Here is a 27,273-nt window from a genome sequence, read left to right as displayed (position 1 = left end):
AGTCCAAACTGCTTGAGGTCTAGTGTGAAGTTTCCACAATCAGTGATGATTTGGAGAGACATGTCATCTGCTGATGTTTATCCAAAATCCAAAGTCATTCCAGATAACATGCCCACCCACGTGGGTTCTGTATGGACCGCTCAGCTCTTACCTAGAAAGTTTTGACCTCAGTTAGTCTCTCATGGTGAAAGCAATTAAATCCTCACAGCAAACTCTTCCCAGAAGAGCAGAAGCTCTTACTTCAGCAAAGTGTAGACAGCTCCCTATTATCACCTCACTTACAGTATCTGTTCAGAGGTGGTCCGACAGTGGTCCTTTGTCATTGATGGATGGGGTACGGGGGATAACTGATGGGTTGAGTCTATAATTACAGAATACAATGGTAAGTGTAATGTTTATCAGTTCAATTTTCAGAAAGTTTGAGGCCAGATTTTAAAAATATATATTTATTCTAGATTTACCTCTATATTTGTTTAAGTACATTGAAGAAGAAATGGGTTTTCATGATTTTTTTTCTCAATTTCTCATTTTTACTTTCTGCCCTTTTCAAAACAGAAACATTGAAAAAATTAATATTCTTTCAAGTTTGATTATATCATAAGAAAATGGAATAGAACAATATATATATATATATATATATATATATATATATATATATATATATATATATATATATATATATATATATATTCCATAAACGATGTTTGCGAAGAGTAGAATTTTTTCCTTACTATAATAAGTGCAAGGCTTATGACACATTTTCTATTTTTTAATTTAACCTCAAATTGTTAGAAAATTCAACTGATACGAACTTTATGAAAATCATGTAACATTCTGATAAAATGGCCAATAACTTGCTGAGTTAATACTTCAACTTCTAGAGAAATATTTTAAAACCTTACTATCTACACTGCTACCTGAGGAATGAATGTGTATACCTTTGACACTTTTGGCAACAGTCCATCCCAGATGCCTCTGAGCCCAGTTTTGGAGATGATTAAAATAAGGCTTCTGTTTTACATAATGACGTTTTAAGCTTGACAATTTAGAGTTTGACAAACGTTTTACAAAGTAATCCCTTTTTATTTACATTTCATTTATGGCATTTAGTTGAAACTCTTATCCAGAGCGACTTACAAGGTTATTCCTGTTACAGCGGTGGGCCAACATAGTGTTAGGAGTCTTGCCCAAGGACTCTTATTGGTGTAGCGCAGAATTCAGTCACCCAGAGCGGGAATTGAACCCCAGTTTTCCACATGATAGGGTGGCTCCATCATTGTTGATGTATTTTGTCAGCTACTGCTACTCTGTATGTACTGAAATTCCTCCTGATTCCTTGAATCATTCAATCAAATGATTCAATGTAGAGGGAGAAATATGCCAATCCTAATACTTGAATTGAAACACAATGCCAAACTCAAAAATACTTCCTCTTTGTCCAGTTAGACTGCTCAAATATTGTATTTTTAACATACTAGGACTCAGTCTGATTATGAGTATCCAACACTGCAGCCTTCATGCATAAGATACATTATATCATACTTCACTGCACTTTCTATTGCATTTTAATACAATATGCTTTAAAGTACATGAGGGAATATTACACTACTGTGTATATTTCTTTTCTAAGCAGTTGCTTGCAATACATTTCCTACCACTTTCTTCCTCATTACGCTATTTTGTTACCCCCACTTCTCCAAGCCTATCTGTCTATTTAATGTCCTGTCCTGCTAGTTAGTGCCATCATATTTATTAGATCTATTGTATTTACTGTCCTGTGTGTTTATTGTCCTGTGCATTGTGCTGCAGTTGTGTTGTGCCATGGGTCTAAAGATATAGTTTTAGTAATAAAACCACTTGAATTGGTCTTATTAAATGGATAAAAAGAATAGGACTTTTATAGTATGTAATAAAACTGTCAGTGAGATTGAAAGATGTCAATATAAATCTCTAAAAGTTCAGTGAACAGTAAAGGCAATAGATAGTGCAGACAATATGAACCTAAGATTTTTTTTATTTTGTTTAATTTGGTCAACTTCATTAATTTAGTTTATTAAAATACAATCCTTTCTGCATTTCAGGCCTTTAAACCAATTAACCTTTTTGGCATTAAGCTTTTTGTAATGTCACCATTCTCACAACACTTAAAACATGTTTTGGCTCATTTTTCGAGTTTTTTTTTTAAATTATATCACGTAATGAAGTGTTTCAGATGTTATTTAGTCCATTTTTCTTGCAAACAGGTCTACAGGACTGCAGCCAGGCAAATTCAGAATCTATACTCTCATCTTCTTCATTAGCCATGCCTTTGTAATGTGTGGTTTAACATTGTTTTGTTGAAAAATAAAAATAATTGAGAAAAACACATTTTCTCTGTTTGGTGGTCTGTCACAGATTTATCAGAGCTGACCAGAATACATAGTTTCTTATTTATGCTTGTTTACACTTGGAAGTATACTTAAGAGGATTAAAAGTATGTTCAAATTAGGTAAAGAATACTAAAAGTACATTTACATACATTTACATATATTTCAAGTGTATTTAAAAACAATGTTTAAAAAACACATACCTAAATCTACTTAAGTTCGCAGAACTCCACAGTACAATTTAATGCTTTTATATTGTGTGTCTATTGTCACGGATGACCCAGGCAGGGAGACGAGGAGGCGGACACAAGTGCAGGTAGGGTGAAATCAATAAATAATAATTTAATAAATAAATATAGATACACCAGGAAACGAGAAACAAGTAAACACTTAAACATGAAACAGGGAGATATATACAAGGATCAAGGGAGTGAACTAAATAAATTAAACTAGATAAACAAATAACCAAAAACCAAAACAAATGAGAGAAACCAGAGAACATCAACTAAACCAACAAGAGATAATAAATAGCAAAATAAACTGGGAGTAAATAAACAAAGAAACAAACGAGGGACTGAATAAATACAATACTAAACAGGACAGGGATATATACAAGGAAACTAACAAGAGGCTAAACTAGACAGGGAAAAACTAAACTAGACAAGAATAAATAAACTAAGCAGGGAACTAAAGGGAACAAGAAACAAGAAGATGTAAACAAGGAACTAGGGAAAGGGCTAAGGCTGAAATCACAGAGAGACACGGAGAGACAAACAACAGGGGTTAGTGCAAAGACCCACGGAGACAAAGTGGTAGACGAGGGCTATTTAAAGAAACAGGAAACACTATAATTAGAAACACCTGGGGAAGGGGCGGAGCTACAAATGAGAAACACATGGTGGAAATCTACTGACAAGAGACACAGAGACATGAGACAGGGCTAAGACATGACATCTATATAGCTTAATTACAACTGAAATATGCTTAAGTTGCCATAAGTTGTTCCAAAATAGCACATTTAGTATGTATTTAAGTACATATTTTAATTTTTCATGTTAAGTATACTTGTACACAAAAATATACTTAATACACTTTTCTTCATATAGTTCATATAATTTGTATCTAGCAGTCATGTTTCCCATTGATTTGTGCTGATGGAATCAGTAAAAATGATAAAAAATGCTACATTGCGAATTAAGCAGCTTTATTTAGGGCGTGTTGGTGTGTCTTTGGTATCGTGAGGGCACAAAAACACTTTGCATATGCTTTGCACAGCTCGAAATGTGCAATAGGTATGAACTTATTCTCCTTATTAATCAATGGTGTGTTTTAGGTGTACAATGAAATATACCAATCAGTGTGCCAGTTTTCCTTTCCTTTAAGAGCCAGGTAAGCTCAGACATTAACCTGCGCTTTTACGCTGTGAAGGTGCACCAGCCGTTTATTTAAGGGAACAGCAATGTTTTTGTTATTATTTTTATTCTGCTTATTGTTGATTTAAAAGCTGGATGTGCGTGTTGTAACATGTCCATGTCTGTTGTCAGTTGTCAGGTTTAAAACGATCAGTGGCGCACCTGTGTATTTTCCATTGCACACCTTCCTCCCAGACCACCACGTTCATCAGTGTGGATTTATTTTTAAACTATGAAGCTATTTTAATGGCGCAGGGTGTAAGATAGAAAAGAGCATCGTGATGCGCCTTGTGCAGGGTGTACGATAAGGCCCACAGTATTTTATGGATTACACTGATGACATACTAATACTCAGCACAGGGACCACAATGACATTGGTGTCTAGACTAGCAGCAAAGCCAGCGGATGTAATGCAGGTAGTACAGTGTGTTCTGTGTGTGTGTGTTTATGCGTGTTGCCTTAGGTGGAAACATGTTGATATGCACCTGAGGGCCGGATTAAGAGTAAGCCGCCTGCTCCTGCCCGAATTATCTGTCAATGAATCAGCTGCTCTCTGGCGCAAGGCCTCTGATGGCAGCAAATTACTGTGACAAAACAACAGCAGGCAGCTGCCAGCCATGCACCGCTCATCACGCACTACGCTCTGATGCTGGTGCAATCGCATTTCAGGGTCACGTGACCCCACAGACCAGGTCAAACTGCTCACACACACACACACACACACACATACTCTATATTCTGCTGCTGCCACTGTCGCTGCCACTGCCGATGATGCTGCAGCAGCCACTGACAGCCAGAGGAAAAGACACTTTCTGAAAAGATACAGTTTTGTAGGAATACATATTTGAAGAGCTCTGAGGTTGTCTTTTTTCTGTGACCTCAACGACAGGAGAGGAATACCACGAGCTTCAGAGATGAGCGCCAACCCAGTCCAGTCACACTCACCGACCACCGCCGAGCCAAGTGCAGCCTCATCTGACTAGCTCCTTTCCTTTAAATCAATACCAGTAAAAGCTATGGATCTGAGCAGTATTAGCCAGTAAAATGCAGGGTTCAGGCCGATACAAAAAGCCTCAAGGGCAAAAAACAGCATTCAATTTAACAGTGGAATGCAAATTATTGGCAGCATGTGGGTCGTTCTCACAATACTGGACAATTTAGCATTTCTGCTCGTTTTACTTTTACTTTGTGCTAACTTACTAGGTGCTAAAACCTTTTGCAAATTTAAAATGAATTTGGAAATTGTGTACAACAATGTCCGCTAATTTTTAAACCCATTACTGCTTTTATAGCACAAGAAATATTCCTGTTGGATTTGGAAAAGATTTTTCTGTCCACTTATTCACTGCTTGCCGTGTTTTGTCAACTCTGGCAAAAAATAAAAAATAAAATTAAGAGCTCACTTAAAAATGATGAGTATCTTTGATTTTACCAAATTGAAAACCTCTGGAATATAATCAAGAGGAAGATGGATGATCAAAGCCATCAAACCAAGCTGAACACGCTCCAAAAGCAGTGTGTAAGACTGGTGGAGGAGAACATGCCAAGATGCATGAAAACTGTGATTATATTGATTTATAAACTCGAATATGAATTTGTTTTCTTAGCATTATTTGAGGTCTTAAAGCTCTGCATCTTTTCTGTTATTTCAGCCATTTCTCATTTTCTGCAAATAAATGCTCTAAATGGCAACATTTCAATTTGAAATTTGGGAGCAATGTTGTCCGTAGTTTATAGAATAAAACAACAATGTTCATTTTACTCAAACATATACTTATAAACCAGATAAATTGATTTAAAGCTTTATACACAACACAGCCTGCCATGTACCAGAAGAAGAATCGAGAAAACAGCATTCCCACACCATGCTGCTTTTCTCCGCTATGGACCCATTTCAGAATAACAAAATAAAGAATTCGAAACCAGCTGAAGAACTTGGCCCATAGTCTTTCCCATATTATAATCAGTGGCACGCCTTCAGCCTGATTTGCTAAATAAGTTCTGATACCTTGAAGAAATAACAGAGTTTAAATGGAAGAGAAAGGAAGGAGTCCTGGAGGACGCCTGAACAACGTAGAGATCATATTTATACAATGTTAGATTCATTGGTAGAGGACACTGGATACAGTTTTAGCTGTATTAGGATATTTAGGATATGTTCAATTTATTTATTTATTTTTTTAATTGAAAGACCACTGAATTTACTAGTACTGTATGTAGGTAGCATCAGCATACAGTTTTCTCTTTCACTGGGCCTTATCACGACCCATGCAAAACACCCCCAGAAATCTGACCAGCTGCAACTCTTTGGAAAGATGCCAGGCTGTGCCAGACAGAGCCACGCTGAAAGTCACTGAGCTCATAAGTATGATGACACTTTCTACTGCCAATATTTGTCTATGGATGGCTTTGCATGACTGCATGCTTGATTTTATGCACATTATGTGCCTTTTAGCAGTACGTGCGACAGAAATAGCTGGATGCACTAATTAAAAGGGGCGCTCACATAAATAGTTTCACCCAGAGGGAAGCGTTTGTATTGTGGATTGTAAAGCTGTATTTAAAGAAGGTAAAGGTTACCAGGATCAGTACATTATTAATCATTTACACTTATATGGGCAACTATTGGTCATATTTATTGAGCTCCTCATACATTGGATTTAAGTAAGTAAATTATGTGGCGTTGATGCTGCAGTTGGTCAGGTCTAGATTCAGCAACAGTATGTGCTGAAAGTTTTTTTCTTCCCTGATGACACGAGCATATTCCAAGATGACAATGCCAGGATTCAAAGAGTGATTCAGGGAGCATGAGATCATCATTTTCCAGACCTTAAACCCCATTGAGAATCTTTGGGATGTGCTAAATGGAGAAGGCTTTGTGCAGTGGTCAGACTCTACCATCATCAATGCTGCTGCAAGATCTTGATGAAAAATTAATGCAACACTGGATTGAAGTAAATCTTGTGACTTTGCAAAAGCTTATTGAAACAATGCCACAGTGAATGCATTCAACAAATTATTAGAGTGAGTATTAGAGCATTGTCTTGTTGTGGAATAGTGCACCAAAGAGTGCATTCAGTGTGTCACTTGACATTCCCTTTAAGAACCTGGTGCACTCTGACTTCGGACCGTTGATATTTTAATAGCACAGCTCTTTTGCGTGTCTCAGCAGAAGAAACTGACCTGAGCTTTCGTGCTGTGAAGGTGCGCCAGCAAGTTATTTTAATGAAACAACAATGTTATCTTATTTTATATTCTGTTTATTGTTGATGTGAATGCTGGATTTGTGATTGGCTGTTCTCAGGGTTTTAATCAGTCAGTGGAGCTCCTATGTTTTTCAGCGCCAAAATAGCAATACACAAAAAATTTACCTGAACATGGCTCATTTCCAGACCACCACGTCCTTTGGCGTAGATATATTCCTAAACTCTGGCGTGAAAATAGACTGTTGACGGGGTGTGAGATAGCAAAGAGCTTTGCGATGCGCCTTGTGCAAGGTGTATGATAGGGCCCAAAATGTGAAAAACTACAACTAACAGGTATAAATACTTTTGTAAGCCACTGTACTTGTAATGTATGTAGACCAAAATTGATCTGGCATTATTCAATATTGCATATATGGATTTTTTGGTCATCCCCATTAAGACTCATCACTGAAGTAGACCCACTGCCATTCTCCTTGAATCCCTCCAAGACAGTCTGGCACGACTACCCCCCAAGTTTCATTCTAGTTATTTGATTCCTTGTGTCTCTTGGGCAATGGCGGCGTCTGTATAAAAATGAACGTATAACACAGACTAAGAGGGTTGTTCTACAATACAATTCGAGGGCAAAAAGGCAAGCTCAAGTTCCCCCTGGAGTCTATTTGTGCATGCGCCTGGCAGCAATCTGCGCTTGCAATTTTATTTTCTTTTGGACAGCTCTTCGTCCTCCCACTGAGATGATTGACAATCCTTTGAAAAAAAAGAAAAAACAAGAAACCCAGAAGAATCATCCTCCGCTTGCCCCGGCAATCTAAGAAGAATAGCAAATCGCTTCCCAAGCCAAGAGCATCCCTCTCCGTGTGGGTGAAGAGGGTGAGGCACTGTCATGAGCAGATATCATGAGTCAGATGATGGGAAATTCAAAGAACGAGGGAAAAAAGAGAGAGCCTTTCACCCATCAGCAATTTCGCTGAAGGCACCAGGGCCGAGAGGTCAGGGAGTTCCTCACAGCGTCTTCCCTGAATTGTAGGTTTCGGAGTGCCGCGCCGTTTCTTCGCTTCTCAAACATGGTCCACCTTACATAACACTCTTCTTACTTCTCTTTTACACAGCGAGGCAACGAGCAGAAGAAAAGAAAAAAACACTCGCGAATGATTATGCATGCCCCCGAGCAACAGATGACCTTTGATTTATGACACACCAATTATTCATAGTCTAATTAGGAGATAAACTTTCGCTGCAGCAACTATGTAATCTCCTTAGGCCCATATGCTCACAATAAATTAAACTCTCTAAATGCTTTGCTATGAAAGCATAAAGCCATCTTTTTCTTTCTGGAGATGACACGCTGCGGTGACACACCGAGAGCTCTGGTGTCGCCGTATGTGTCACATGTACGGGTGTCATCTGTAATGAGCGTTTGTAATCATCAGCATTAGCTCCACACTGAAGATGATACACTTATTAATACATCAATTGTTCTCAGTAAAGGTGTTAGGAGATAATAACCCTAATAAATCAAAGGCACAGCTTGATTGTATACTATTGTTTGCTATTGTATACTATACGTCAAATTATGTTTGTGACATCATGAGTTGGAATATTATTATAATACACTGCTATGGTTCAGAATTCCACAATAAGCACGCCAAACATTTTGGGATAGCAGTATGTACTATAAGTTGATCACCCACACCTAAGTATAAGTTGTGAGGTGTTATATTGTTGTGCGTGAGGTTAAATCCAGTACTGACCAGCAGGCTCATGTCATAAAATGAATAAAAAAAATTGTTAGAGTTTTAGGGAGGGCTGATAGTGGGTTCTAAATGAATAGCACACTTTTAATTATATGCATTTAACTTTTCTTGATCCACAGTAATATGCATGTACTGTCACGCATACATTATAAAAATCTAATTAAACCTTCCACATTGGACAGTGCAGTGTATGGTAACCGGTGACCAGCAGCATCTGGCTAGGAATAGACAAGAGACTAAGGCTAAGAAGACTAAGAAGCAAGTACTAATTCTCTTAATTGATCATATATGTTTTGGCCGTAACGTGAAATAAACCAATCAGTGTGTCACTTGCCATTCCTTTTAAGAGCCAGGTGAGCTCTGACTTTGGCGCGTTTGTATCTTAACAGTGCAAAGCTTTGTGCATCTCAGCAGAGAATAGATACTGACCAGTGTACGCCAGCAGCTTATTCAAGGGAACAGTAATGTTATTTTAGTCTTTATTCTGTTTATTGTTGAGTTAAAAGTCAGGTTTGTGCTCTGCAGTGCGTCTGTGGGTGTGTTTAATGTGTTGGGGTGTCCAAGCGCTGGAAGCATGTATAGGAATGGACTCTGACGATTGACTGTTGTCAGGGTTTTAATCAGTCAGTGGCGCACCTGTGTTTTCCGCCACCAAAATATATAGCAACACGCCAGAAATTTACCTGAACACACCTCACTTCCAGACCACCACGCCCATCAGTGTAGATATATTCCTAAATTCTGACCCTATTTTAACATCAAGGGTGCGAGGTGTGAAAATAGTCACTGGCTGGTGGGATACATGTGTGGGATCTCCTGCATTAAATGTGGTTGAGTCGCTTTTCTGTTCGTATGGATAATTTTAGCCAGGTGACATTGTCTATAATTGTTGTTAATCACTGTGCTGTTCACTGTGGGTGGTAATTCCTTTTATGATGTTCAGTACCAGTCAAAGTTTTGGACACACCTTATCATTCAATGTTTTTATTTTTTTTTTTTCCTACATTGTAAATAAATACTGAAGTAACCCTTGGTGTTCCTTTCTCTGGGCGGTCCTGGTGAGAGCCAGTTTCATCACAATGTTCTTGATGTTCTTTTTTTGCGACTTCATTGAGAATAATTTCATTGTTTTTTTTAAATGTTACAGATTGACTGACCTTCGTTATTTTTTAAATCATTTTTTTCTTTACTTAGTTGAGTAGTTCTTAGTAGTTATAATATGAATAAAACATCACTTAAATCGGGCTATTCACTGTATATGCTCTCAAACACATCAAAAGAGCAAGAGACAAGCTTCTAAATACCCTGGAAAGGATGACAACCAGACGTTCGAACGATCCTGCGAGGATTTTACTAAATTCAGTCACATTCAGCCCCAATATCATTAGGGAGGTGTGGGACAGATACTGGATTATTAACTCTGCATCACTCCTATGCCACTCACTGAATCCCAGAGGTATAGGTTAGTTAGTGCTGCAAATCCTCCAGAGAATGCGGGATCTATTACCTCGACACCTGAACCCTCTATAATCCTTAATGGGCCCTTTATATAGATACTAATACTAGAGTCCTCCAATGACTTGCAGAAAGATCCAATTTCCCAACTAGTTAGCTTCCATCAAAACTGCACACACAGCCTTGACCCTTGTTTATTGTCCTATTATTCAAAACAAATATCATGCACAGTAACTGTTTCCTGGTTTGGTGAACTCATGCACACCTGGAAATATCCTGAAACACATCTAGCACACATTTCACCCATGTTGAATGCTGCTACTGCACTATGTAACTTTGCTGGAGATGGACAAGATTTCATTCACATTTGTTTACAATCCTGTAATATTGCTTTTTGTAGTATTGTCTTTTTTTTACACCATCAAAAGACTCATGGAAATTGAAGAAAACTGATACAGGAAGAGGTCTGGCTGACCCACATGCCAACTGCACCTTTAGCTCAGCTTAACATTGGACTTAGTCTCAGTTTTAGCAGTAAAGAATAGAATAGGGGTCTGACAGGCAGTGTTGTAGTCAAGACCTCTAGAGCTGAGTCCGAATCAAGACCAACACTTTTAAGTAGTCGACTCTGAGTCAAGACCTAGACTGGGAAAAACTGAGACCAGATTAAAATTAGTATAGGTACATTTTCATTCACAACCAGCAGTAAACTCAGCTCATCGCTAGCTTTAGTCCCTGGTAACATTAGTATGTGAGCCAGCTAGTCGCTATAGTTAGCTAGCTTGTCACTAAGGTTAGCTAGCTCATCGCTAGCTTTAGTTTACCTCCTGGTAACATTAGTGTGTTAGCTGTCTAGTCGCTATATTTAGCTAGATAGTCACTAAGGTTAGGTAGCTCATCGCTAAGGTAAGCCAGCTGGTCACCGCAGTTGGTTCTCTCCCTGGTACCATTAGTACATTAGCAGGGCTCTCAAGTTTTGAAGTTTGGTGGGAGTGAGATTGGGGAGGTTGGATACGCGCTGATCTTCTTCATTTGTTAAACGGAGGGGTGGGGGGGTGGCTTGCCGCTGTTCTCCTTCAGTTGTTCACCGACGTGTGTTTCAGAACGTTCGAATCGGACAGTTCTTCGCGCCTGACACTCTGGCTGAAACTCCACCCTCGTTGACTAGGTCTGCCTAACAACAGAGCGATCTATATTCTGATTGGAGAGTACATTATAATATACAGCCGATGGATTGGCAAGGGTGAGAAATGCCATGTGTGGCCTGTGAACTTGCTGAGGTGCGTGTGTCACATGCTCAAAGCGTGAGACTTGAAGAACAAAATAGCTAGCTCATCGATAAGGTTTTAGGCACACAGTGAATGGACTGACACTGTCTGTTTGAATTAATTGTTGATGTTCAGTATTGATAGAAAAAAGGTTCAGTTTCTAATGAACTTCACCTCGGACAGAGGACTCGGACTGACCTCACCCTGAGACCAAGACAAGACCGATTAGGTCACTCATTTATGGTCTCGAGACCGGTCTAAATTGCTAAATTAAGAAATAAAAAAGCAGTTTGTTTGAGTCATACAGCACTGATACTGGATGCTGTAAAACAGAGGTGTTTGAAAACTTTATTTGATAGTGTACATGAAATTTACAATAAATTATGAGACATGTGAAAAATACAAAACAAAATGGAATTAAGCATTAAGGCAGTATTTGGATTGGTGTTAAACTGACTAAAAGCACATGCCAAAAATACTGTCTGACACAAATATTGGAAAATACATTTTCCATTCCATTACTTTAGCTATTGATTGCACTTTTGAGCATGTTCTTTCTAATCGGCACCCAAACACAGCTGGAGGCTAACCCTCCCAGATTTGTTTCAGAACAGTGCGCAGGCCCTGTGCTGCGGTGTGAAGTGGTGGAGTGTTGTAATCCAGGTCTAGAATTTTCTCCCTCACATCTCTCAGATCCGCATGCCTGGACAGAGCAGCCGGAAACAAACTGAGCCGATATGAGGAGGAGCTCAGCCACCCGAGTCAAATCCCACACAGAAATCAGATAAATAGCACTGTTTACATTTGAACTATATGACATGTATTAGAATATGTTGCTGTTGTCCAATAACAAACATCTCTTATCCTAAGTTTTGTCCATTTTGAGTAAAAAACTCTTGATGAATGATATATTTCCTTATATCCAACAGATAAAATGTCACTTCTGGTCAAAAACCTCTTATTTTTAACTGAGTCATTTTAAATGAGAAGGAAAAAAGCTTATTAAGTTTATTAAGTTGTATTGAATGTTAGTGGATTTTTAGAGGATTTTTAGTTTTTGAGTATTTCTATAGATAAATCCATTAACATGACATTTAGACACTAAGGACACTAAAATAATATATCTGAATACCCCAGCAAGTGATGAATGAAGAACATGAACAAGAACTCAAATAATGAGTTCTCCCTCCCCTCTCTGTTCTCTCTCTCTGTCTTTCTCACATGTGCTGAGACGCCTGGCCGGCCGGTCTTCCTGGATGTGTCCGTCTGTGGTTCCAGCTTTCAGGAATCAGCCCTGTCCTTCTACTCATCAGAATTATTTCACAACCCTTCTAACTTCTGCTTTTTTTTCTCTTCCTTTCCTTTCTGTTTTCTCTATCTATCTCTTTTACATGTATGGAGATGCTGTTCCTGATGTTCCCAGCCTGGCTCTCCACTGCCCGCTGTGTTGTTCTCCGGCTCTGCAACCCTGCACTGATTACCATTAACACACTCAGTATCTGTTTCTGTATTAGCCATAGCTCTATAGTTTGTGCCCATCACATTCTTATATTCATAAATTAGTACCTGTTATATTAGCCATAGTTCACATTAATTCTCTGTACTGTTTTTGTTCTGTTATTTGTTTGTTGTTTGTTTGTACTGAGCGGGTCGACCCGAGTAGGATGGGTTCCTCGGACTGAGTCTTGGTTCCTTCCAAGGTTTCTTCCTCTTAAAGGGAGTTTTTCCTTGCCACTGTGTCACCATAAAATTGGCATCTCTGTGGTGCTGCTCATAAGAGGCGTGGACCTGTTTTTCCTGTAAAGCGGCTTTGTGACAACCTTTGTTGTAAAAAGCGCTATATAAATAAAATTGAATTGAATTGAATTGAATTGAAATAATGCCATGATTTTACCAAATTAAAAAACTCATATATCAGCATATACCCGAATGTGTGTGTGGCACATATATATAACATTGAAAACTATCACTTTTAAATAAATTCACAACCAATTTCTTTTTTAACTTTTTAATGGAAGTCAGTGTAGATATTTGCTTATATAAGTTATGTTGGATTATATATATATATATATATATATATATATATATATATATATATATACAATGTATTTTGTCTCATGCTCAAAAAGTAAAAAACTAAGATCGAAGTACAACATTTTGTATAACAGACACTTATATTTGTCACATATATGTCAAATTTATTGAGAGTTGGCTACTTTAAAATAGATCAGCCATGTCAACCTTTAAAATAAATGTGCTAACAAATGTGCTAAATGTGTTAACAAACCATAATTTTGGAATGAAATTGTTTTAGTGGTCTGGTACAAAAAAAATGATGCATCAGCAATTTTACAGGTGAAAACGTTCAACTGAAGTCAGTATACAGGGGTTTTACTTTCATTTATTTTGGAGCATTTCGATTGGTTGCTTCATCATGACATTTTGACACAATGTAAAGAAATTGTCATACTTTTATGCTTATGCCTAAAATTTTAATTAGTACAAAATTTAATACAAGATTTTTGTGACTAACAGAAATATATTTACTCATATTTGTATTCAAGCCAAACTTTAAAAATTGAAAAACAGTCAAGCAAATACACAATCAATCCCCTAATCCCCTAACTGTAACTTTATAGAAGAAAGAAAAAAAAAGGCCTCAACTTTCAATGGAAGTCAGTATACAAAGATTTTTAAACAGAGTTCTATTCTGAAGCCTCTGAAATAAAGTTAAGATAAAGTTAATTATGACAGTAATGTGGTAATAAAAGTGTGGGAGACATGTTGGTCTTACATACAGAGTTAAATAATGGGTTAGAATGTTCAGGTGTGTCCCGTCAGGTTTGAACAATAGCAGCTCTGTGATAAATGCAGGGTGGGGCCTAATGTGAGGGTGTGGTACTGAGCTGGTATAGATGGCACACATTCCATTGTCATGCAACCTTTAGATTTTTGTTCTTTTCCAGTGTGGCCTCCACCAGAAGACTTGTCTGGATTCATCAATGAGTGGAAATCTCTGTGAAAAGTGAGAGAAAATGACAGGCTTTAGAACTGATGGACAGAACAGCAGACTTTAGATTACTGAAAGCCCAAATGAAAGAAAATGACAGAGTTCAGAAGTGACAGACAGGAAGACAGACTTCAGAACAGAGAACATGAGTTGAGTTCATCAGTCACACATTTTTTCTAGTTCAGATAACAGAGTATTACACCATTATAACAATGAATCAAAAACAGAGGGTACTAGGGCTAAAAGGTAAAAGGACTGAATAGAGAACCTGCTGCTTGAAAAGAGCGTATCTACGTCAAATGCTTACATACTAGCTGTAGGAAACTCATTGGTTATGTATGCACCCATAAATACAGTATATACTTTCAAAATGAGTTCACAGCATTACATCTATAAAAGGTATTGAACAAAGTTATTTAAAGCATTTGCTTACCTGTAAGTAAGTTATCCTTACATGTTTTGCCAGCATATGTATGTATTGATTAATTAACATTGGTATCATTCTCTGGTTAATATTTGGTATCAGCAAAAGTACTTTCAAACCAGCTGGATCATGGCGATGTTAAAAGTTTAAAAATGCCTCTAACTTCTGTATTGTGGCTCTAAGTTTACCTCAAGAAATTTGGAACATTTGCACAGTATTTACTTTTGCTCATATTGTATGACTCACACTACAGCTCCTGTTCACTGGTGGTGCTGTTGTTTTGCCTAATACACATAAACTGAAGAAGAATTGAGAAAATAGTGTGGCTGCAGCTACATTTATGCTGATTTTTCTGTCATGGAGCTTCAAAAAAACGAATTAAAGCACAGAAACCCATGCAGAAATAGTAAGAATTTAATATTCTACTAGATTAATTTAAGGTTAGACTGGCATGTCCCCATTAATTAACATTACATTTGTGTAGACAATTAGAAGTACAATTACAGTACTTAAACTCAAATTATTGAAGCTTTGTGACTGAGAATGTTGAAACTCGTGTTTACAGTTTACAGAAAAGCAGAGCGATCTCCAATAAAATATAACATCATGAGATATGCAACCATATTGTTAATTGTTAATTTCATTTAATTTTATAACTGTGTAGTTACATATTACCAATTATGTAACAACAGTGTAACTACTGGTGAACTGTGCATTGTAATAGATACATTATGAATGTTATGTTACGGCATACTTCTGTCAGTGTCAATTTTGACTTGTGTGCAATTATTTGGTACTTTCACATATATCATCAATCTACAATTCTTGTCTGGTAATGTAATTAGGACTGCGATTGATTTTAAATGCTTAAAAGAAATCAGATTTTATCATGGAAAATTGACAAAAATATTCTGCCATGTATAAGAAACACTGATATTCATAAATAATAACTTGCATAACTGTAATCAATCGGTAACACTGTACACCTCAACAGTAGTTACACTGTTATTACATGAATTGTGTAACTATGTGTAGCTACACAGTTATTAGAGACACTTATTATAAAGTTGGACTTTATATTATATAAATTGTATGTTTTATTTACCCTGTAATTAGACATTTAAGTGTGCCTTCTTATTGTTTGTTGTTTCCTATTCAATTTACAATTTACTAATTAAAATCTTCAAAACCCTTTCTATTGGTCTATTCTTCATGACATTTCTACTTGTTGGACAAATGCCAACAATTGTTTCCATTCTACCTTATTTTTCGGACTTGAATGTGCACTTAAAATGCGTTAATTTTCCCAAAAATCGACAGTGCGCCTTATAATCCAGTGCGTCTTTTATATGAATTTTACCAGTCAGGTTGTAAGGACCGGTAAAGCCACTCGGCTGAAGTACAGCGTTATAAAAGTGTTTCAGTGAAGTTTCTCCAGCACTGAGGCCGTGTTCAGCAGCAATAGCATTAGCATTAGCTGCTAAACACAGTGCTAGCTCTTTTGCCGTTCAGAAGCAAGTATACTGGACTGCGATTAGCGGATAATGCTAATGCTGCTGCACCCAGCCTTAGTGCTGGAGAAACTTCACTGAAAATGGACCCTTATACAAAATATTGGAAATCTAAGCTTACTATAAATAAATGGAGGTCTACTCAAAGTAAAAATATCCCAAATGAACAGTGGTCATGTGAGAAATCTGTGTGGATTAATTTTCAGCACTCGTTTGTCTTTAAAAGAAAAGTTTTTTTAAAAGAATTACAGTCTTATTTACTTTATTTACCCTATTAGAAGGAAACATGGCGACACCCTTGCTCACTTTGATGTAGGCATCCTTATTAGTGTCGGTTAATGCACCTTATAATCCAGTGCAATTTATATTTGGAAATAGACCAGAAAATAGACGTTCATAAATAGTCCACCTTATATATAAATAGGGGTTAGACAATGAAACTGAAACACCTGGTTTTAGACCACAATAATTTATTGTGGTGACGGACAGTTCTGGTGGAAACAGGAGAGTTGAGGTGCACATTGAATTCTGCCGTGATTTGGGCAGCCGTGGTTTTATGTTTTTTGGATACAATCCAGGCTAGCACCCGAACATCCCTTTCAGACAGCTTCCTCTTACAGCATCCACAGTTAATCCTGTTGGATGTGGTTTGTCCTTCTTGGTGGTATGCTGACATTACCCTGGATACCGTGGCTCTTGATGCATCACAAAGACTTGCTGTCTTGGTCACAGATGCTCCAGCAAGACGTGCACCAACAATTTGTCCTCTTTTGAACTCTGGTATGTCACCCATAACATTGTGTGCATTGCAATATTTTGAGCATAACTGTGCTCTTACCCTGCTAATTGAATTGAACACACTCTGCTCTTACTGGTTCAATGTTGCAATGTGCAATTAATTAAGATTGGCCACCAGGCTGCTCCAATTTAGCCATGAGACCTCCCAAACTAAAATGACAGGTGTTTTTTTAGTTTCATTGTCCAACCCCTGGATAATTCAGTCACCCTCATGAATGGCCCACAGTTTCTGCACTTACACGTCCACATGCGGATGCACATGCCGCACGTTGAGATGACACTGGCGATGCTGAGAGCTCGGCCGCACTCTGGGCTCATCAGGCAGTTCTTGGTCTGCAGGCAGCACCGCACGCAGCCGTTCTGCCCGGAATCCGAGCGCTTCTTATCAGCTGACTGGCCCGCGGCCACGTTGCTCGTGTGCTGCTGCCTAACGACGTCGGGGTGGCCCTGCTTCATATAATCCTCCTCCATGGCCGGCGTCCCAGCTCCAGCCTGCGGGAAAGAGAGAGAGAGAGAGAAGGAGACGGCGAGTGACATACGGACTCATGGGCACAGAGAGGCGATCGATGCTAATTCTGTGCCGGTATCTCACAGCATCCTTTCATTGTCATTAAATGATATGGAAATTGGTCGATGCTGTATGGATCATCGAGCCGCTATCTTCACACCGCTAACATACAGCGGCCTCTGGCGAACACCCATAACCCATAAAGAGTTCTGTTTCCGTTTCTGAGCTTCAAGGACAATTAGCCTCATGCTGCCTGACGGGCTTTGGGCTCTGCTGTTTCAACCTGGAATGGACACTAGAAACTCTTAAAAATATAGATCACAAAATAGCTACTGGCACGGGTGCAAAGATCCAGAAGCTTATGTGACTACGTTGAAGGGTTGTATATAACAGTTGTTCATATACTGCCTCTAGGGAACTTTTTTCTTTTGGTCCAGATTTTTGCAGTACCTTCATGTATTCTGAAAAGGGGTATCACTAGCCCATTAAAAAAAAACATATATGTATATAGCAAATTTTTATCCTATTTTCTCCCCAATTTACAAGGCCAATCACCCAGCCCTCCCTATCATTAGTAATGGCCCCATGCAAGGAGGGTGAAGACTAGCATATGCCTCCTCCGATACATTTGAAGTCAGCCACCACCTCTTTTTGAACTGCTGCTGATGAAGCATTTCCACTCGGAGGAATGCGCAGCGACTCGGTTCTGACACATCAGCTCACAGACGCCTTGTGCTGATCAACATCACCTTTAGAAGTGATGAGGGAAAAGAGTGCCATCTACCCACCCAGAGAGAGCAAGGCCAATTGTGCTCTCTCAGGGCTCCGACAGCTGATGGCAAGATCCAGAGTACTTAAATAGTTTTATATACTATAGTTATATTGGCTCGTAATTGTGTGTTACCCTGACAAACAAGGTTTATGCATTAGCTTTAAGTAATTATTTATAGAGCAGCTGAGTGAAACACATACGTATACTACTATTTAATACTTGCCATATGGACAACTACATTAATGTATAATCAAAACAGAAAATAAACTGCAGAGATGTCAATAAAAAGAAACTGCAAAGAACACTTTACTATAATGAAGAACATTCATGATGTAAAGAAGAGATTTTGATAATGGGAAGAGTATAAATACAGATTTTGTACACTAATAAGTTGACTTTTCATTTAACCCTTTCAGACCTGATTTCTCTCCAGTGATGAATAAAATGGTAGAATGCTGTTTTCTGTCTGTAATGCACAGAAAAGAAGACTCTAATATTCTACTATTCAATCTATAATACACTAAAATATTTAATAGTTTTTTTTATTTCCATTCCCTTTTAAGCCTGTATGTAATATTTTGTATTTCATATTGACCTCTTCATTTCGTAAACCATCCCTAAACAGTAAAAATCACTCTAAAATAGTAAAAATTAGCAGTTACTTCGCCTCAATAGCTCAAGTACCACTGTTTTTCCAGTGCAGTGGCTGGGGCCAAGTTACTGTTTCCTGGTCTATTCTGATGAACAACAGCTCTCAAATAGTGTTATGTGGAACATAACATTTAAAAATAAAGAAAATATATGATCATGATGTCCATTGATGAATAATGAATGCAGGATCTAAAAGGGTTAAAACTAGTGGTGTCAATCGATTAAAAAATTTTAATCCGATTAATCACAACAAAGTTCTGTGATTAACTGCGATTAATCGCATTTGTTTTTCTTCAGACTTAAATTATTATAGTGGATATTTAAATGTTCATAAAAGAATGAATGTAAGAAATGTAAAATGCAATTATATGTATATTAGTGGTGTAAATTAAAATAATAGTATATACTTGTATGTTTGAGGGGAGATAAAAAATCAACGCAGGGTGCTGGAATAAAGAATGCATGATAAATTGGACTGTAAAATTGGTTGTGAGGATTTCTGAATTCGAACTTAATTTGAATGTGTGTGTGTGTAAGAAACTGGGTGGAGAATCACCAGAAACTGGGTGGAATGGGTGGAGTGGGTGGAGGTCCATTTATGAATAGCTGAAATTACTCTCCACCCTTCCTTACAGCTGTTACCACTCCTAACATGTCTAGGAAAACTTCAGTTACCTCTATGTCATCATTTATTCGTATACTACAGTACTGTGTAGAGGTTTCAGGCACCTGAGACAATTAGAATATATCATCTATAATATTTGGGCAGTAATAGTTTATTTAACTTAAACGATCCTGCACAAATGCTTTGGTTTGTCAGTTGTTAATGCAGGAGAACTTTGGACCCAAACTCTACAGTATATTGAGGTTCATAACATATTATGATGCTTTCATAAGGCATTATAAACATGGCTATAAATATCTACAAAAATGCAAAACCCATATTATAGCCATGTTTATTATGCATTATGTTTTGTGATCATAATACATTATAAGCAGTAATATGTATGTTAAAATAGTATATATCTATAGTCTGTCTCTTTATTTGGAGCACACAAAGAACTGTTATAATACATTATAAGTGTCTATAACTATTATTATATTCAAGACAAGTGATAAATAAATCATGAGTGGTTAAAATATATATTTATAGCATTATACAGGGTGTGTTTATAAGTTTGCAGCTTTTTTTAGTCATTTAGTTTATTGGTATTGACATATAACTTTTTATAAACGCAGCTAACGATGCATTACGATCACAATTCCTGATGCATAATAATACATATATTTTTATAAATATGTAAAGCCATGTTTATAACGCCTTATGAATGCATTATAATGTGTTATGAGCATGTTTATAGAGCCTTATAGAGATTACATTCATAGAAATTGTTAACAAACAATCTTTAAATGCATCTTTAACACTCGCATGCCAAAACACACTGGACTGGAAATAGGGTTGGGTCCCATGACTTTTGCCATGTGCTACAGAAGCTACAGTAGTACTGCACTGTCCTGTGGAATATATATATATATATATATATATATATATATATATATATATATATATATATATATATATATATATATATGTGTGTGTTGGGTCTATTGCATTGAATGTAGATGTGATTTTTGCCAGAGTAGCTTGAGTATGTGTATGTTTGCATGGACGGTTCAGGCCAGATGCTGCCGGTCACCATCATTCCCACACACTGTGATTAGCACTATATACTCTGTTTTTTTTTCCTGGTACACATGTGACACTGGACAGCCTCAAATGTTCAGCCTCACTCACAAGATAACACCTCATAACTTATACAGTTGTGGGCATTCCCAAGCCGTACTCTAAGGTAACACTTTGATTGGTGATCACATGATCAATTCAAACACAGATTTACAGTGGTGTGAAAACGTATGTTGTTGATGTTCTTTTCTTGAAGTTATGTGTTAAACTTACGCCAGATTTAAAGATTTAAAAGTTCTAGTTTTGTCGCATAAGTCCAAAGAATATTAACCCAAAGTCCTCAGGATCATCAAGATGTTATTTATTAATAAATACCTATGAATGCTATTTTTGACCAGACTCTATCTTATTATTGAATCATTAACACTGATTTTAACTGAGGCAAGTGAGACCTGCAGTTCATTAAATGTTGTTCTGGGTTCTTTTGTGACCTCCTGGATGAGTTGTCCATGCCCTTTTGGAGAAATTTCAGCCGGAAAGTTCACAACTGTTCCAGGTTTTCTCCATTTTTGAATAATGGCTCTTACTGTGGTCGTCTTGAGTCCCAAAGCTTAAGAAATGACTTTGTAATCTTTTCCAGAGTGATAGATGATTAATAACTTAAATAAAAAAATTCTCAATGTTTTTGTTGCTTTTTGAGGTCTTTTATCTACCTCATGTTATCAGACAGGTTCTAGATGATTCATTGTTTGACTAAGTGATTTCTTGTTTATACAGGTCTGGCAGTAATCAGGCCTAGTTCTGGTTAGTAGTGAAAATGAACTCAGCTTTCCAAAAATGTGATTAATCACAGTTAATTTATGGGGGCAAACACTTTTTCACACACTTTTTCTCTTAATAAATTAAATCATCATATAAAAAAGTGTTTTTTATACTTTTTACTCAGGATATATTTGCATTGATATTAAAGTTTGTTTATAAAAATCTGAAAAAATAAAGTATAACAAAAGTATGGCAAAAACAGAAGAAATCTATAGGTTGCAAATACTTTTTCTCGCTACTGTAAATCTAATTTTTGGTACTGCAGCTTTTATGGTGAAATATGCTTATTAACGCCAAAAATAAAGTTCTCAGGTGCGTCAAACCTCTGCACACTAACGTATGTTTCCACAATTTACAGATTTATCAAAAAAAAAAACTTTTCCAGCTCTTCCATTCGAGCGTAGTGGCATGTCAAACCACATGACACACTGCATTATGGGTATACAGTGTGTGAAATACCTTTTTTGACAATGCAGCGTGGGATTGAGAAACCGCTCTGGATGTTGTAGACGCCACACAATAAAATAACAAGTCTGAAAATAGCGCAGTATCCAGCGAAAGGGGCGCGATTTCAGGCCGAGTCATAGTTTTGTAATTTTTTTTTTTTTTTTTTTGGGTGCCGTCACCTCCTTCAGTACTTTCCTCTCCTTTCCATTTCATGACTCACAAGTCACAGCACACATAACCATTAAAAACAGAGCGCTACCCTGCGAACGGAGCCACCTCGCCCAGTCACCTGTCTTACTCTTTGGATCTGAGTCATTAACTTTCGCTCCCGGCTAACAACTTTATTATCATAGCGCTGCGGGGGGGGGGGGGGGGGGGTGGGGGGCTGCAGACACTGCCATCAATTGGATCCACGGCGGGTTTCTGTGAATTTAGTTCAAAAAGTGAATTTACACACAGAGGGATCTATTTTAGGCGTTTATTAGCATTATATTAATAGCATATATATATATATATATGTATATATATATATATATATACATACTGTATATATATATATTTTTTTTGTCTAAAAGTGACAGATCCTTTAAACGGCTTGTTTTGAAAGGGAATGAAACTGTGATAGATAATGTGTTAACAAATGATCATTATGTATTTTACAACAGATTCTGTGCTACATTGAATGTAAATAGCAGTATACAGTATAGCAGTCCAACCAGAATGCTTTCCTTCTGCCCTCACCCAAAGAAGCAAACGATAAAAGAAAAGTGAAGGCCGAAGGAACGAGGGATCAAATTACCAAACAGCGTCGCACTTTCAATCTAATGTACCTTCTCCTACTCACAGTTTTATGTCCTTTATTTTTTTCCTCCAATCTTTCTTATAGGCCCGGGTGGTTGTTATTCTTTTTTAAGAAACCGAATTAGCCGGAATTAAAACCTTCAATCACGGCGCTGTCACCGGAACCGAGGACAGAGGGAACACAATAATAGCTGAGCCTCATCAAATAGTCTTTATTTACCTCACAAGCTTTCTGCGCTGTCTCCTCTTCCACCCTTCAAAATGTGCTCCGAATACGATCGCAAAAGATATATATTCCTTTTTTCTGGCTGTGTGGGATTGAGCTGTAGCTGTCTTCCTGTTGTCTCGGCTGTTGACAGAGCCAGTCTTCGGGGCAGTGGCCCTCTTTCACTCACAGAATGGAACCAAACACCTGTCTAATTTCATCTGGAGATGAGCGCCGGTGCGCTCCCGTGGGTGTGCATTCAGGTTTTTCCAGCCCGTCCCTGTCGAACAGCCGCATTTCTGAGGTCCTCGCATGTCAGAGGAGCTTGCGTACGAGTTCTCTTGCTTTACCAGCCAGAAAAGAAAAACAAAACACTTTCATCATTTGTAGGTCATCCCAAGGAGCTGCGCGAACGCAAGCAGGAGGAATCATTTCCAAAGGTGTGAGCAGTGTAAGTCGGATATTATCCTCAGATCCACAAAGAGTGTGACTATACAATATACAGTAAATATACAGTGTATGCATATATATATTACAGGGCCAGGTAAAGTCACACAGATTTACTGTACAGTGTATTTTTTTTATATTTATAGAGGAAATACTGTATTTGAGTCTCTTCAGCTCTTCAGGAATGTTCATAGAAGATGTTCATAAATTAATTGTGTTGAATCCAGGGAGATAGAGAATAGAAAAAGAGATAGAGAGAAAGAGAGAGAGAGAGAGAGAGAGAAACAGAGAGAAAGAAACAGAGAGAGAGAGAGGTGAAAGCTGAGAGATGAGCATCCATCTGGACCAACAGCTCCCAGAAATACTGTAGCTCCTCAGTTCCTCACGTCCTCAGCAACCCAAATGACATGTTCTTCATTCAGAGCATCTACACACGCACAAGACAAAAGAAAAGAGTTTATATGTTTCTGCTCTTTCTTCTGTAAATATACAGTAAAGACACATCTACTATACTTGTGAGTTATGTTTGTATTTTTATTTTTGTTTTGTACTAGTGGCGTCAATTGATTAAAAATCTAATCCGATTAATTACAACAATATTCTGCGATTATCTGCGATTTGTTGCTGTCACATATAAGCCTCTGCTGTCCAGTGTTTTTTCCACTTTTGGTTCTATGTGCTTCTGCTCTGTTTTCCTGTCTGTGTTTCCAGCCATGTGTTTTTTTTTTTGAGCACATGCCATTGTTTTGTTGTTGTTCTGTCTCCACCTTAGTTATTTTTGTTATTTCAGTCTTGTATTTTTGATTTGTGTTTTCTTGTGTTTGCTTTCTGTTTTATTTACTGGAGTTTACTGTTTAAAATGATTAAAGTTTATATCTGCACTTACGTCCATCATCTCCACCTCCCTACGTGACCGTTGCACTTGTTCTTCTTAGTAAATATTTTTTTTACTGGATATTTAAATGCAAATGAAAGAGAGAATGTAAGAAATTTTAAACACTGCTCATAGCACACTTAGTGTGTAAACAGCATGGAGCAGCAGAGACAGTGTTTGTTCATAGCAGTATATTATCTGGCTAATCTATCAGATTAAACTGTGCCTTATCAGTGGATTGAGACCAGATCATCACAAGCAAACCGCTCCAAAAAAAAAAAAAATAAATAATAATCTGTGCATTAGGCAGGGGGCGGAGGTCAAACTTGGTGGCATAATCAACTTGCATTAAATTAATCACATGCATTAAATCTTTACCGTTGACAGCCCTAATAAATACACACATATACAATACCAGAAAAACATATGGAATTATTTAGTAAGCAAATAAGCCATGTCTTCTGCTGGTGTTGGTCCACTGTGTTCTATCAAGTATCAAGTCTAAAGTCAGTGCAGTCTTTTCCCAGAAAATCCTACAGCAGCACTTCATGCTTCCCTATGCTGATGACTTTTATGGAGATGAGGATTTCATTTTCCAGCAGGACTTGGTCTTATATATGGTCTTATATGATATTCTAATTTTCTGAGACACTGATTGTTGGGTTTTCATTGGCTGTAATAACAGAAATAAACACTTAAAATAGATCACTCTGTTTGTAATAAATCTATATAATATATGAGATTCATATTTTGAACTGAATTACTGAAATAAAGTAACTTTTCAATGTTGCTCTAATTGTGAGATGCACAACTACATACACATACACAGACCTTTGATATATATATATATATATATATATATGTGTGTGTGTGTGAGAAGAAAATCTTAGCGAACTTAAGCTGCACTAGCCCTGAAGCAGCCGTAGCAAAGTGATAGCCCACAGCTCCATGTACTTAAAGGTTGAAGTCAGGACAGCAGTGAGTAAACTTTAACTCCAGCGCTAGTCAGCAGTCTCCGTTCAATATTTTTAAACGGGTCATTATCACAATACTCTGCCTCCTGGCCCTCAAAGCAATGCAAAAACAACTGCAGATTTTGCTTTTTTTTTTTTTGCAAACACTTTAAATTGGTCGTGATGACCTTGTTCTGTTTCAAAGACACATTTTGTTTAACTAAAACTAAGACAGAATGATAAATATTAAGAGTAGAGAAATTAATACTATAAATAGCTGAACATTCAGTAAAAAGTGTCTTCAGTTCCTTTGAAAATAAAGCACTGTGATGATTGTGACGACACTGATGTAAAAAAATATATATATGATAAGCTGAATAAGTGCCTTTAAATTAATTCAACATAAAACTTATAACAAAAAAAAGGGACTATGCCTTAAGTTAATTTAATTGATGTTTTTCAGTTTGCAGCTTTGAACAATAACTACTACTTTAAATGTTATGGTCTTCTCTTTGATTTCAACGAAAACATAGATTTCAAACACTCATGTTAAATTATATGGAAAAAAAAATGCTATTATATAATGAACAGAAAAGCACATAGCCAAAACAGAGTTTAACAGCTCTGGAAAAATATAAGAGATCACCAAAAAAATATGAGTTTCTTAGATTTTTACTAAATTGAAAACCTCTGGCATATAATCAAGAGGAAGATAGATGATCACAAGTAATCATACTAAGCTGAACTGCTTGAATTTTTGCACCAGGAGTGAGTAGCATAAAGTTATCCAAAAGCAGTGTGTAAGATTGGTGGAGGAGAACATGCCAAGATGCATGAAAACTGTGATTAAAAACCAACTCTTAAAACTTTTAAAACTTTATGAATATGAACTGTTTTTTTTTTGCATTATTTGAGGTCTGAAAGCTCTGCATTTTTTTGTTTTTTCAGTCATTTCTCATTTTCTGCAAATAAATGCTCTAACTGACAAATTTTTACTGACTGGAGGACAGAGTCAGTAAGCAAATCGATACTTAGTGCCAAAAGTAAATGGAAAAGAAGCTGCCAATGGTAACAGATGAAACTCAATTATTACAAAAGGGACATACATATTATATAGTGATATTGACTGTACTCACGTTCTGTACGTTGGGTTCTCGGGGACTCCTCCGAGCTGTTGAGATCTAGGCAGTAGCTGGCCAGTCTGGTGCACATGAACCAGAAGGTGTATCGGCAGTCGTGGGCACATATACTGCAGCAGCCGTCCAGACACAACTGGCAGCAGACGTCGCAGCAGCGGTCAGCAAGCAGCCCGGGACTGGAGCACGGACTGGACGTTTTACACCAGCTCAGTCCCATCTTTCCACCCTTACTGTCCCCCACTGTCTCTCGCTCTCCAGTGCTACTTTAGACAGAACCATGACCCAACATTCCCACGTCATTCATACATAACTTTCTGAGAAACTCTCGCTTTCTGTGCCGATTGTTCCACTCCAACTTGCCTTACCAGGAAATATGAGAAAAAAGACAGGCATTGATTGTTTGGAAAGACCTTCTTTAGAAGATCGCTTGAGGCTGGCCTTTAATACCCCTCCTGCTACGCCTAGTCAATGATTAGACAGACCGTCCCGTGATTTGCAGATAGGACAATGGATCCATGTGTAGCAGCATGATAACCGTGAATGGAGCCTTTAAAACTAGTGCATTTTCATGAACACATCCTTTAAAACTGGCGCATTTCCATGAATGGAGCCGTGAACTGGCGCATTTCCATAAATGCAGCCTTTAAAACTGGCGCATTTCCAAAGCCTGACTTTGGATCACTCTGATCTAAGAGCAGTTTATCGCAGGGTGAGAATGGCTTCTAATTATAGAACCTAGAAACTTAGTCCTATGTCAGTTTACTGC

At 37.5% G+C, this 27,273-nt stretch overlaps 1 long non-coding RNA gene across 1 annotated transcript; it reads right to left on the bottom strand.

Annotated features, from left to right (window-relative positions):
• Positions 1-13,453: 13,453 nt before the first annotated feature.
• LOC111193324 (uncharacterized) lies at positions 13,454-26,808 on the bottom strand. Its single transcript, XR_002650428.2, has 4 exons — positions 26,505-26,808; positions 23,110-23,968; positions 17,444-17,696; positions 13,454-14,477 (listed from the first exon to the last, which is right to left on the bottom strand). It is a non-coding gene; the product is annotated as an uncharacterized LOC111193324 (long non-coding RNA).
• Between the last annotated feature and the right edge of the window lie 465 nt (positions 26,809-27,273).

The sequence above is a fragment of the Astyanax mexicanus genome, chromosome 19 (assembly GCF_023375975.1).
Source record: "Astyanax mexicanus isolate ESR-SI-001 chromosome 19, AstMex3_surface, whole genome shotgun sequence".
NCBI classification, from domain to species: domain Eukaryota; kingdom Metazoa; phylum Chordata; class Actinopteri; order Characiformes; family Acestrorhamphidae; genus Astyanax; species Astyanax mexicanus.
The sequence above is the reverse complement of the archived record's forward strand: the minus strand, read 5'-3'. Positions and strand labels throughout refer to the sequence as shown.